The 13,116-nt window shown below is 34.0% G+C and overlaps 1 pseudogene; it reads right to left on the bottom strand.

Annotated features, from left to right (window-relative positions):
• Positions 1-10,649: 10,649 nt before the first annotated feature.
• Positions 10,650-13,116, bottom strand: part of LOC115884403 — a 29,954-nt pseudogene continuing 27,487 nt past the window's right edge.

Raw genomic sequence — 13,116 nt, 5'->3', positions numbered from 1 at the left:
TGAAAAGCGTACGGTTTCAAATTTAATTAAATTTCCGTCTGATTTTAACTCTCTCTGTGTATTTACACTGCGTGCTTCTTTTGAACGTATTAATGCAATATTTGTATTATGTATCAACAAAATTACGTGATATATATTTTTTGCTTTTATTTTTTTAAGTTTTTTTTCCATAGCAACTGTTAAAATTGCCTAGATATACTATCAAAAATAGTAGATAAAATAGTACTTTAACCGCAAGGGTAGGTTAAATGATACTTTAACAGCGAGGATAGATTAAAAACTTTATTTCTTCTCGCACGTTTTTTAATTGCTTCCGTTTTGGAAAAATTTTGTATTCCTTTTGATAAGTTATTCGGCATTTAAATGGAAGTAGTTTGGATATGGCGTTTGTCGCCTCAGCCTGAATATCGGTTGGTAATTTACTTATTTCTTTTTGAGCCATTTTTGGATCCAATACAATCAGCCATCGACACGAAACCCAGCACAATATTTTTTCTACTCGTAATAAATTCCTTGAAATAATAATTTCTGAATATTTTTTAAAACGTAACTCGCTATGGAAAAAAAATATTGTTTTATACACGATGATAAAATTGCATTATCGTCTTCCGAAATTAATTCACTTGCGATTTCATAATTCGCTCGTGAATTAATCTTTTCGGTCGACGATAAACTACCATTTTATCGTCTTGTATAAAAAATAACTATTAATATTGAATAAAATGATATAAACAAAACAAAATATAACAAAAATTCTCCTATAAAAAAAATATTTTTAGTTGTTTTTGCGTCAAATAAATCCTACGTACTATTTTAGTATTTATGATTGGTTTATTGATTGAAAAATACCAAGAAATAATAGAATAGCTTGAACTTTACCTCAGAATTATTTATTTCCTTCCTTATATTTATTTTGTTATTCTATATGTAACTGTGGTTGATATTTAGTTTTAATTAATAATAGGACAACCCTGTATACAGGTATCCTATACCATCCGACCATTTTAAAACTTTATTGAAGTGAAACTTCGCTTTGGGAGTAAAAATTGAAGGCCGTGACACACGAGCTAGCGTCAGAAAAAGTGGTAACGGCGGTGTTGTCACAGCTACCCCATTCGGTGTAGGTCTAACCCTTTGTAAAATAATTTAACTCGCGTTGGGTAACGATCTGTGCCATACGTGGCTAAGAAAATCACTATAGGTTTGTTCCAACCAGCATTTCGGGATCGTTTCGAAATCGTACTCGAATCGGTTTTCTTGCACTTTGTTAGCATGCGCGGACTTCGAATAGTTTCGTGACGGTGCAAAAAGTATCAACGTTGGAACGCTTTGTGCATTGTTTTGTGTCAAGCGTGCGTGTATCGATCCGATTTTTGTTTTTTGTTTAGAATTTCATAACATAACCCTATTATTTATGTTTGCAATTTGCAATGATAATAATTATTATTCTTGAAATGGAGAATCAGAATCCAGTAATTATTGTTGGTAAGCGTTGTTTCAACTGTATACTCACTAACTCACTTACCTATCCTCTCTTTTATGATCCTGTTATGCGTAGTTTCTAGTTATTTTAGCAGTGATCTTCTTCTTCTTCGTAAGGTGCCGACTTCTTGCGAAGGTTGGCGACCATCATGACTAATTTTATTTTCTTGACTGCTGCCCTGAACAGGTCGTTTGATGTACAGTTGAACCATTCTCTGAGATTTCGAAGCCACGACATCCGTCTTCTTCCTATGCTTCTCTTACCTATTATTTTACCCTGGATAATTAGTTGTAGAAGCTTGTATCTTGAACTTCTCATTACGTGGCCCATATATTGGAGTTTTCTGATTTTCACCTCTTGGGACAATTCTAGATCTTTTGAGACTCTTCGTAAGACTTCTTCATTGGTAATTCTGTCAACGTATGATATCCGGAGTACCCTTCTGTAAAGCCACATCTCGAAGGTATCTATCTTTTTAACATTTGTTTTGTTAGAGTGGCAGCTTCTATACCATAGAGCATTATTGTAAATATGTAGCATCTTAGCATTCGTATTTTAAGGTGGTTACTTAGAGTTTTGCAACAAAAGAATTGCTTCATTTTAATAAAGGTGTTACGTGCTATTTCAATTCTCGTTTATAATTCTGATGAGTAATCATTGTTGTCGTTGATCAGGGTTCCTATATATTTATATTTATAGACTCGCTCTATTATCTGATGGTTTACGATCAGTTTAGTATTTTGATTTGGTGTTTTGGTAAATATCATGAATTTTGTTTAATTAAGGTTCATATTCAAGCCATAATGGATACTTGTTTCATACACTTTTTGGACCATTCGTTGCAGGTCCTGTATACTTTCTGCTAGCAGTACGGTATCATCTCCGTATAGTATATTGTTTATAGGAACTCCGTTTACTACTACTCCAGCTGCTTCATTGTGTAATGCCTCCCTCATGATGACTTCCGAGTACATATTAAACAATAGCGGGAAAAGTATACATCCCTGTCGTACACCACGTTTGATGTTGCTGTTTTCCGTGTATTTATTGTCTATCTTGATGTTTGCTGTTTGGTCGAAATATAGGTTTTCAATAATTCTGGCATCTGTGGTATCTATTTGCTTTTCTCTCAGAATTTTGATAAGTTGTTCATGACGGACTCTGTCAAATGCTTTCTCATAGTCCACAAAGCAGGCGTACACATCGTTGTTAACATCCAAACAGCGCTGAGTCAACACGTTTATACTAAACAATGCTTCTCTCGTGCCAACTCCATTGCGGAAACGACAATGATGATCGTCACTCATCCGTAACTATTATCTATAGATAATTATGAAAGTGTACAAATTAAAAAATCCGAACGATTTACTCCACACAAACTCACAAGCAAAAGTATAAGGCACACATATTCGAATTCGTAAAAAATAACCAAGATAGAAGCATCAACCGGACGCCGCACAGTGTAACGAAATCGGGAAATGCGGGACATTAGCCCAAAAAAACAAAAAATGTAATTCATCAACTTTTTTATATATATGGATAAAGGACATCCCAGAGCCCCACTATGTGAGATATTTCTTGAGCTGACCTCTTAGTCGGGGAGTTATGGCGGGTTAAAGTTATGGTTTCCTTAATTTAACAAATCTGTACAAAAATTTCATACAATGAAATTTATTATTTTCAGAAGTTTCCTTGTGTTGTTCAATTCCAACAATTTTTTCCATAAAGAGAGGTCTTTTACCAACAACAAACCTGAAAAAAATGTACCAATTTTTTTCAGGTCTAGTTTCTACATGTTTATTATGACTTTCAAAAAAACGCTTACATTCGCGCAAGGTTATATATACAAAATATCATAGAGTGAACCTTCTAGTATACTGTTACATATAAATTCCATCCACCTAGATCCGAACCTGGAAGAAAAAAATTAATTTCTTCGGCAATAATTACGTTTTCCATTGATTCGTCCGTAATTTTTTCATATTATTTAATACTGTTAAATGATTTGCCACTTGTGTCGTTCTCTTTGAGTTTTGCAGTCTTATCTAATTTATCCCTGATTATTTGAATATTTAGGAATGTTGATTGAGTTTTGACATATTAGTGGGAGATAAATGATTGTTCGACAGTCATTTGATAACGTTTTTGGTCCATAAGAGCTATAAACTCTTCGTAAATAAAAAAATATACCTGTAAAGTCCTTTTATAAAACTTCGTATTTTTTTTACCTTCCATTACGCCTTTTTTTTTACTCTTTTCGCCCTGTAGCAAAAATTCCTAGTCGTATTATTTAATTTCTGTAAAAAAATGTCAGCAAGAATAGTGATAACTGAAGAAAAATGCCAATGTCCCACTATTTTAGTTTCCTTACACTGTGCGCCGGACCAGAATCAGCTGTTAAAAATAGATAATCCCTGCTAATATGATTCAATACGCAAGTCAACCCAAACAGTTCTCAATTTGGACCATGTACCGAAATTACCGTTCTGAAATCGTAATTATACGATCCCAAGGTAGGTTGGTACGCAAATACGATGGTCCGATAACCGTCAAATCTGGGTTGGAACACATTTGAATTACTGCGCACGAGTGTGATCGTTCGGTGACGGGTCTGCGGCGGGTTGGAACAAACCTTATAATAGACTTGATACTGTATCTGTGTACCAATATCCGCTGGTTGTGTGCTAGGAAGTAAATTTTCATGGATATTTTCATCGATAGGTTTTTAGCTTCTGAATAACGGTCTAGGTAAAGCATCTAGCTCATTTGCTACCTCAGAATTAGAATTATTAGAGCTAAGCAACTCGCATTTTCATTGGTGGACATTGTCATATTTATTTCAACCCAATAACCAACGAGAATATTCGTATAATTTAACAAAATTACTATAAACCACTATAAATACGAATGGTTGGTTAGGTTCAAAATTGTTTTTCTTCTTAAATAAATTTAAGCGTTAACATTATTAGGCATTTGCATAAAAACCTATATTTTGGGTGGTATTCCACAAAATTTGCAGTCTATTGAGGAAACAGAAAATGTATAGATTACAGAAATAAATTGAAAATAATATTTATATTAAAACAGCACTACCGGATGCGTCTCAAAAGTGGCTCTCCACTATAACTTTTTTGTTTTTTCAGATAAAAAAAAACGCGATTTGATATGTTATATATGACATAAATTAGGATTGATTGACGTGTTCAATTGTTTTTGGTCACTTCTTGTTTCACCGGCAATGACTACAACTTTTTATTTTTAAATGATCGGTATTTTTTACTTTATTCGATAGAAAATAACATTCTGAATAGAATGACATATCATATATCAATTTTTGACATTCTAGCTTAATAAATAATCATATTTTAAATTTCAATTTAGAGTGCCATGGCTATGATAGAAACACTAATTTTTAATCAACGAGCTTTGGAAAAATATATTTGATCGTCGAATGGTGCGTTTAGACTTGAGCACGCATGAGCTGAGCGAGCGCGCACGCGGCATTCGTTCGCACTCTCGGCTCCGTTCAAATTCAAAACTTATTTTTCGACGAATGAAGTGATCCATTTGTGCGCGCACAGCAGAGTTGTATTGGCGAAAAGAATGGACGACCAAGAAATAGTCGAGGCTGCAGTCATTGTTATGCACAGCTTAATTATTAAAAAGGAGAAAAATCGAAAACATTGTCGCTGGTGGCAAACCTAAATTTTTAGAAATCGATATAATTTACTGCAACAACTTAGTGTCTGAGGAGGGCTATGATTAGTTCAAAAACTTTACAAGAATGACTAGACCCGACTTTGAATATTTACAAAATTTAATAATACCAAAAATTACGAACAAAAGATACAAATTTTAGAATAGCAATTTCATTAACATCGACATATTCAATACTAATTTTATTTACAAGATCTTGCCATGCGTTTTTTTATTTTTTAATAATACAAAGAATGTTTAACATCCCATAATATAGGCAACTTTTCATATTCTTCAATTAATAATAACGAAGATTCATTGATCCACTCCATAATTTTAATAAAGAAAACGAAAAAAAAATCACACACGCACGCACGAACGCAGACAAAAAAAATTGCCGGTGCAAATTGAGCGTTCGCGCACACATAAAATCCCTTTGAGCACGGACCAAAAACCGACACCACACCCGTTCTCGGCTACTCGCGCACAGACAGATTCAGAGTGCATGAGCGTGCGCGCACAGCTGTTTACACTTGAGCATTGGCGGAGGATCAGTGCGTGCGTGCTCAAGTCTAAACGCACCATAATGCTTTTAGTGTATTGTCCTGGCCGGTTAATCTTTTAACCTGCCGAAATCATATTTTTAATAATATCTCTATTTTTTGAAATGGAACGAGGGTGGCTCATTAGCATGTTTGGAAAAAGCATTTTTTTACGAATACTTTGATACCACAAAATTGGTATTTCGCGTCAATTTTTTTATGAACCGCATGTTATAATTTCAAATTAACCATATGCGAAAATGTCAAAAGTTGGTATATAATATGTCATTCTATTCAGAATGTCATTTTCTGTCGAATAAAGTAAAAAAATACCGAGGGTGCCATTTAAACATTAAAAGTTGTACGTATTTGCGGTGAAACAGGAAATGACCGAAAACAATTGAATACGTCAATCAATCCTAATTTATGTCATATACAGGCAGTCCTCGACTTACGTCGTTTCGTGTTACGTCGTTTCGAGTTACGTCGAACATATTTTTGACACTATTCCTCAAAGTTATGTTCCACTGTTTTGAGTTACGTCATTTTTTGAAAAGAACGATCTAAATTTTTTAAAGGACTTTGGACATAAACAATACATTTTTAGCAGCATACAGCAGGGTTAACAGATCCTCATAATGAAAAAGCGGGGCAGGGTTGCTAATTATTTAATTAGCAAACTATTACGAACTTTTGACAACACCCACAATAAAACTTCCAACTAAAAAAAAATAAATATCTACTTTATAAAAAATATATCTACTCTATTCTCTAGTATTTCTGTGGTTGCATATAGTAAACTTACGTATTATATACCTAAATATATTATACTATTATGGATAGTTAAAATAGTTTTATGAGTAGATAGACTGTAAAAATACTCGCCCTGATTTGTTTTTCATAAAAAAATACTTTCTAAAATATAATTCGTTTTTTGTATTTTTGTTTTCTTGTTTTTTTTTGTTTTTTTGTAATATAAGTTTAACTACATATTAATACAATACACTGTTCTCATACCTCAATTATTTAAAAATACGTAAAATATTAATATATACAAACGCATATCTCTTTGTTTTATTCTATTTTTATCTTACAAAAGTACCTAACTTCTCCATTTTCTATAGAATCTTATGACAAAATAAGATTCGACTTACGTCGTTTCGAGTTAAGGCGCTATTTTGAAGAACCTAACCTGCCGTAAGTACGAGAACTGCCTGTACTAGCATACCAAATCTCGTTCTTTTATCTGAAAAAATAAAAAAGTTATAGGGGATGAGCCACTTTTGAGACGCACCCGGTATATGTCACTTTTTCACACACGTCGTTCAAAGCCTTCAATTTAATAGCTGTTAGTAAGAAGTTTCACTTCAAATATGCGCACATAGTGCACACACTGTTTTTTTTATTATTAACATTTTGAGAAAAATGCATTGTTTATTAAAAAAATTGCTTGTTCTAAAATGGCTAATCCCGTTTATTCTTTTCACAAATTCCATACTATTTTAGAAAAAAATATAGTTGAATTTTTAAGCCACTGTGCCATGTAGATATTTTTCGTAACTATGGATGTGTTTTATTTTTGTTAGTAAAGTAACACAGCATCTCGCTGCAAATATATTCAAAGATTTAGCTATATTTTCGGGTTTCTATAAATATAATCAAATTCCGCAAAGCCCAGCAAATTCCTTTGGCTCTTTCAACAAAAAACTGTTGCGAATTCGAGAAGGGACAAGTGTTAGAGAAAAAATGCAGTGATGACAGAGCTAGAATAAATTTAGAAAGGCTGACTTGGCAAATTTGATTTTTTTTATTTTTTTTTCTACGAGAAAAAATAGAAATGAGATGACATAGGTACTCTCTTGAGGAAGTTTAAATTGTGTATAGTATTTTTTCTAAATTTTTTATACATTTATTTTAAGTAAAGTAAAGTAAAGCAAAGATTTCAGTTAACGTCTCCTTTTTGCTGCCAGGGCTAATCTGGACGGGGCCTACTTTGTTTACGCGGAATCCAAACAGCGGTCCTCGGCCATATCATGGTCAGTGGCCTACCGACTTAGGAAGTGTCTAAATTAACTCTTACTCACGACATATCCGATCACATCCGGCCTCGAACCGGCGTGGATGAGCAGTGTGTATCACCCCAGTGCAGTTATGACATTCACCATGTTGAAATTGCAAAAATTTTTAGAAAGCTGCGACCATTGAAAATAGTTCGCCTTAGTAACCCTTATTAACATACTAAAAGTCCCCATTTGTCCGATGTGTGCATCATCAAAAAAAAATCGGCCGCCATCTTGAATTTTGGTACTTTTTGGGAAAAAATGTAAATAACTAGAAAACGGTTTGTTATAGCGAAAAACTTCAAGTAGTAAAAATTAAAGATAATAAAAAACTCTATTAGAATCAATAAAAAATAGTTTATTATCCTAACGCAATGACGTACAAAAAAAATTTGAAAATCGAGCAATTTTTAAAAGAAATCACCGAAATGCAAATTACTAATTTTTTAAGCTTATTAACAAATAACATGGATATTTAGCATCAATTCAACTGAAATACAATCCTTGTGACATTTTCAAGAAATATTTTTTATTGGTGGGTTAATAATATTTCAAAATTAACAAAAATTGTAAAAGCTATCCGTTACTAAATACATGTGTACTAATAATGTGCGAAAGCAGTCTCCACTTTGTCTCGGTCGGGGCTGTTTGCACTTAAACCCAGGTCTTATTGTTACCATTTTGTAAACAACTTGTTTTTAAAAATACAGTGACAGTTTAAAAAATTAGGCTACAGGGTGAAAGAAAAAAATAAAATGTAATGTAAACTGGCGACTTTCAAAACGTTGCAAAAAGATCCTCATCTGCGAAAAATTACATCCGTTTTTTTTTAGATCCTGCAGCACAAAAATCTGAGCTAGTCGAAGATGGAAATACATTCTTATTTTCATTATATGGTCGACATAGGCTAGCAAAAGATTTAGATCAGTTGAGGTATTTTAAATATAAAGCCCTTACATCTCGTCAGGTACTTATAGTAAAAATTTTGATTTAGCTACCTTACCTCCAACAACTAACGCAGCTGAAAATCATTATTATAGGACCTATTTATAAATGCAGTATTGGCTAAATAACGGAGAAGAGGCAACAGAATGTGGATGGAGTAAAAAAACGGATACCTTAGTTCTAACAACAATGTCAAACGCAGTGGCACCAGAATTTGTATTGAAAATGATTTACTGTAATTGCAAATCTGGATGTAATAAACTATGTACCATTGCGATCAAAAAAAGTAGTTAGAATTAGTAGTCCCAGATGGAACTCCTGGTCTAAAAGGGTATTTGAATTAGGTATATTGAACTTTGGATTTAGCCAACAACACTGTTTTTTTGTTTATCCCTAATGCATCCGCAATGTCCCTTATGGGAACCCCATCCCTTAATCGCGTAAATATAATCGATTTTTGCTCTGAAGTTAAAGGCATTTTTTAAAAATTACGTGACACTGACACAAGAATATAGACGAGCAGATTAAATCATATTTTGTTGTACTATTTTTTTTTAATCGCAATGGTACATGTTTAAAATCCAATATGCCATGTTCATGCTTGTGTGGTAACTGTAATGGTATTTCTTGCGAGAACAAACAAATATCGGTCGATGAAGAACAAATCGAATAAAATTGTAAATTTCATTTTTTTTCTAGAGATGACAATTTGAAAAGTTAGGTTACAAGTTGGTAACACATTTTTATTAAAATGGTCATAATTTGAATTATTGTTATTCGATTTGTAGGGGTATGTTTATAATGTATTTATCATAATGAAAAAGTATTAAGATCTTAGGTTAAGATCGTAGATGATATTTATGTCAAAAAGGCATTCGCAAGTAGTTTATTACATTTTATTTTTTTCTTCCAACTTGTAGCCAAATTTTTCAAACTGTCACTGTATTTTTAAAAACAAGTTGTTTACAAAATGGTAACAAAAAGATCTTGGTTTAAGTGCAAATAGCCCCGACCGGAACAAGGTGGAGGCTGCTTTCCCACATTATTAGTACACATGTATATGTATAGTAAAGGATCGCTTTGACAATTTTTGTTAATTTTGAAATATTATTAAACCACCAATAAATATTTCTTGAAAATGTCACAAGGACTGTATTTTAGTTGAATTGATGCTAAATATCCATGTTATTTGTCAATAAGCTTAAAAAAATAGTAATTTGCATTTCGGTGATTCCTTTTAAAAATTGCTCGATTTTCAAAAAATTTTTGTACGTCACTGCGTTAGGATAATAAACTATTCTTTATTGATTCTGATAGAGTTTTTTATTTTCTTTAATTTTTACCTCCTTGAAGTTTTTCACTATAACGCACCGTTTTCGAGTTATTTACATTTTTTCCCAAAAAGTACCAAAATTCAAGATGGCGGCCAATTTTTTTGATGACGCACACATCGGACAAATGGGGACTTTTAGTATGTTAATAAGGGTTACTAAGGCTAACTATTCTCAATGGTCGCAGCTTTCTAAAAATTTTTGCAAATTCAAAATTATTTGCACTGGCCTAATCAATATATTTTACACTTTTCCCTTGGACAACAGCACGATACAGAGTTTCGAACCGGTCACCCGTCCAACCACCAGTATCGCCTTACGTCGCTTAACTTAGATGTTCTAATGGGAACCGGTGTTTCAACGTAGCTAGGCCGTTGCCTTTATTTTAAGTAATAATTTGCTTTTTTAACTGATGATATTTTATAAAATAGTTACCTATATCATATTTAAATACATTTAAATATCATATATTTAGATACACTCTTTATAGTTGGGCCCATTGTTGTCTATTATTGGCTATGCGGAGCCAAGTTATCCCTGCTAATTTCCTAATATCATGGTCCCATCTCAGGTTCGATTTTTCTAGGTCTCTTTATTCCTCGTGGGTGCCATGCTTTAAGATACAGTATTATTAGTAGTATTAAAGCATAGTTACCAATATAACACTAATATCACAAATTCAAAAATTTGTATGCCCAGGCCACGGGCAGCTAGTTTTATATTGGCAAAACAAACAGACTTAAGAAAGAATAAAAAAGACTAAAAAAACAGATCTTAAGCTTCGTTCAGAACCTCGCAAATTAGTGGTTTCAATTACACTTTACACGTTTTAGTTTACGATCATTCACAATGTCTAAAACACACAATTAAAATTAATAGAATATACCGGGTGGTGCATCGTCTTTGGAAACATAGCAAGTCCCATGCAAATTTTGAACTGTTCACACATTGTCTCCCCTATTGATTTTACAGCGAAGTCGTAAATAGATTCTTTAAAGGTTTATGTATGATAAATACACGTGCCAAATTGGAACAATTTTGGACCAGCCGATGTTAGTATTTTAAGAAAGGTTACATGCAAACTTCTACTCTAATTGAAACCATTAATTTATTCCACTAATTGCGAGGTTCTGAATGAAGCTTAAGTGTCCATTTCTGTCCGAAAAAGTAGAAAAATAAGCGTTCGGCATTTAACGTTTTATGTAAAACTGGCTAGGTATTTTTACACAAATGAAGAAGCAAATTAAAGATAAAGGATTAGGTATACTATATCCGTGTTGTAGCACATTTTTAGACAACTTCTTTATTTTTAAGATTTTGATGGTCAAACATCAACAAAATATTCCTTATGTTTGGACTAAATGTTTTCAAAAATAAAGACATAATTTAAAATTCCGTTACAATGCGAAAATAGATTGAAGTTTTGTGATTACAGTGATATATAATTTACATGGTTTTGTAACAAATTGCGCGATATTTTATGGCAAATGCTGAAGCTTTGCAAACTTTAATCAAGCTTTAATCAAAGCACGTGTGTTTGGTATTTTGGGTTTGGCTTAACACGACAAGATCGGGCTAAGCCTTAGGCAGATTTCTGAAATATAATATTGTTACGGATTCCGTGGGTCCACTATTTAAACTCACGATAAAATACTTAACGAATTTATTTGTTTCACTCTGTACACACAACTTATACTATTTACAACACAACTTATGCAACTACTATTACTCTAACGGTATTTCGCGGTATTTTCAAACTTCAGACTTCAGACAATCTTCAGACTTGACTTCAAACTTTAAACTTGTCCAACTGTCAAAGCGCGGGCCTTATATACCCCCTGGCGGTTGTTTCTAGATTTTTCTAAAGAATTCTATAATTTTCTTTACTTTCTGGCGAATGCGCCAGGTTCCTCAATGCACGTTGCAGTTATGCAACCAGTAATACACCTTGACATTGCCCCCTTCTCAAATTTGATCGTCCCGATCAAGGTTTCCTGTCTGGTATCTCTTCAATCGATCCAGATAAACTACTTTCATCTTACTTCTAGGGCTGCGTTGAATCCGGTACACAACATCATTTATCCTCTTGATGACTGTATAAGGACCTTCCCATGCTGGAGTTAAGTTTGGGGACCTTCCTTTCTTGCGCTGTCGGTTATACAACCATACTCTATCGTCCTGTTGAAATCCCGTAGAATTAGCTCTGAGGTCGTAACGAGCTTTCATCCGGTCACTGGCTAGCGTAATCTTACTTCTCACGGCCTTATGAATTCCCAATAACCTTTCCTTCAGTTCATCCGCGTAGTCCTCTACGTTCGTGGTGCTGTCGTCTGGTGATCCGAACACCAAGTCACAAGGCAACCGTATAAACGTCGACCAAATAAAATCTTCGATGGTGAAAGTCCGGTGGTGTTGTGAACTGCACTTCTATATGCCATTAGGAATAGTGGTATATGCTGATCCCAATCTCTTTGATGTTCATTCACCATTTTCGAGAGATGTTCTTCAATGGTCTTATTGAATCTCTCGACCATCCCATCAGACTGCGGAGCTGTTGTCCTAGTCTTGTGAATACCAAGCAGATCACACATCTTCTGGAACAGTCTTGACTCGAAGTTCCTTCCTTGGTCAGTGTGAAGCTCTAAAGGAATTCCAAATCTACTGAAGACATTATTGACTAACACTTCAGCTACAGTCGATGTTTCTTGGTTTGGAATGGCAAAACTTCTGGCCATTTACTGAAATATCCATCGACACTAAAACGTACTTGTTGCTCTTGTGCGTTTCAGGGAAAGGGCCTGCAATGTCAACAGCGATTCTTTCGAATGGCAGTCCAACGTTATATTGTTTCATCTTTCCCCTAGATCGAGTGATTGGTCCTTGGCTGGCTGCACAAATTTACATTGTCGACACCATTTCTCGACATCTTCGCAATAATCCACCCAGTAAAAGCGATCTCTCTCAGCTTGCTCAAGGTCTTGCTTACCCCAAGATGGGCTCCAGTTTTACCACCGTCTTCCAATACCTGGGTAACTTTCTTCCTTGGTACCAGTAACTGA

The sequence above is a fragment of the Sitophilus oryzae genome, unplaced genomic scaffold (genome assembly GCF_002938485.1).
Source record: "Sitophilus oryzae breed Bouriz unplaced genomic scaffold, Soryzae_2.0 scaffold_246_pilon_pilon, whole genome shotgun sequence".
Classification (NCBI taxonomy): domain Eukaryota; kingdom Metazoa; phylum Arthropoda; class Insecta; order Coleoptera; family Curculionidae; genus Sitophilus; species Sitophilus oryzae.
The sequence above is the reverse complement of the archived record's forward strand: the minus strand, read 5'-3'. Positions and strand labels throughout refer to the sequence as shown.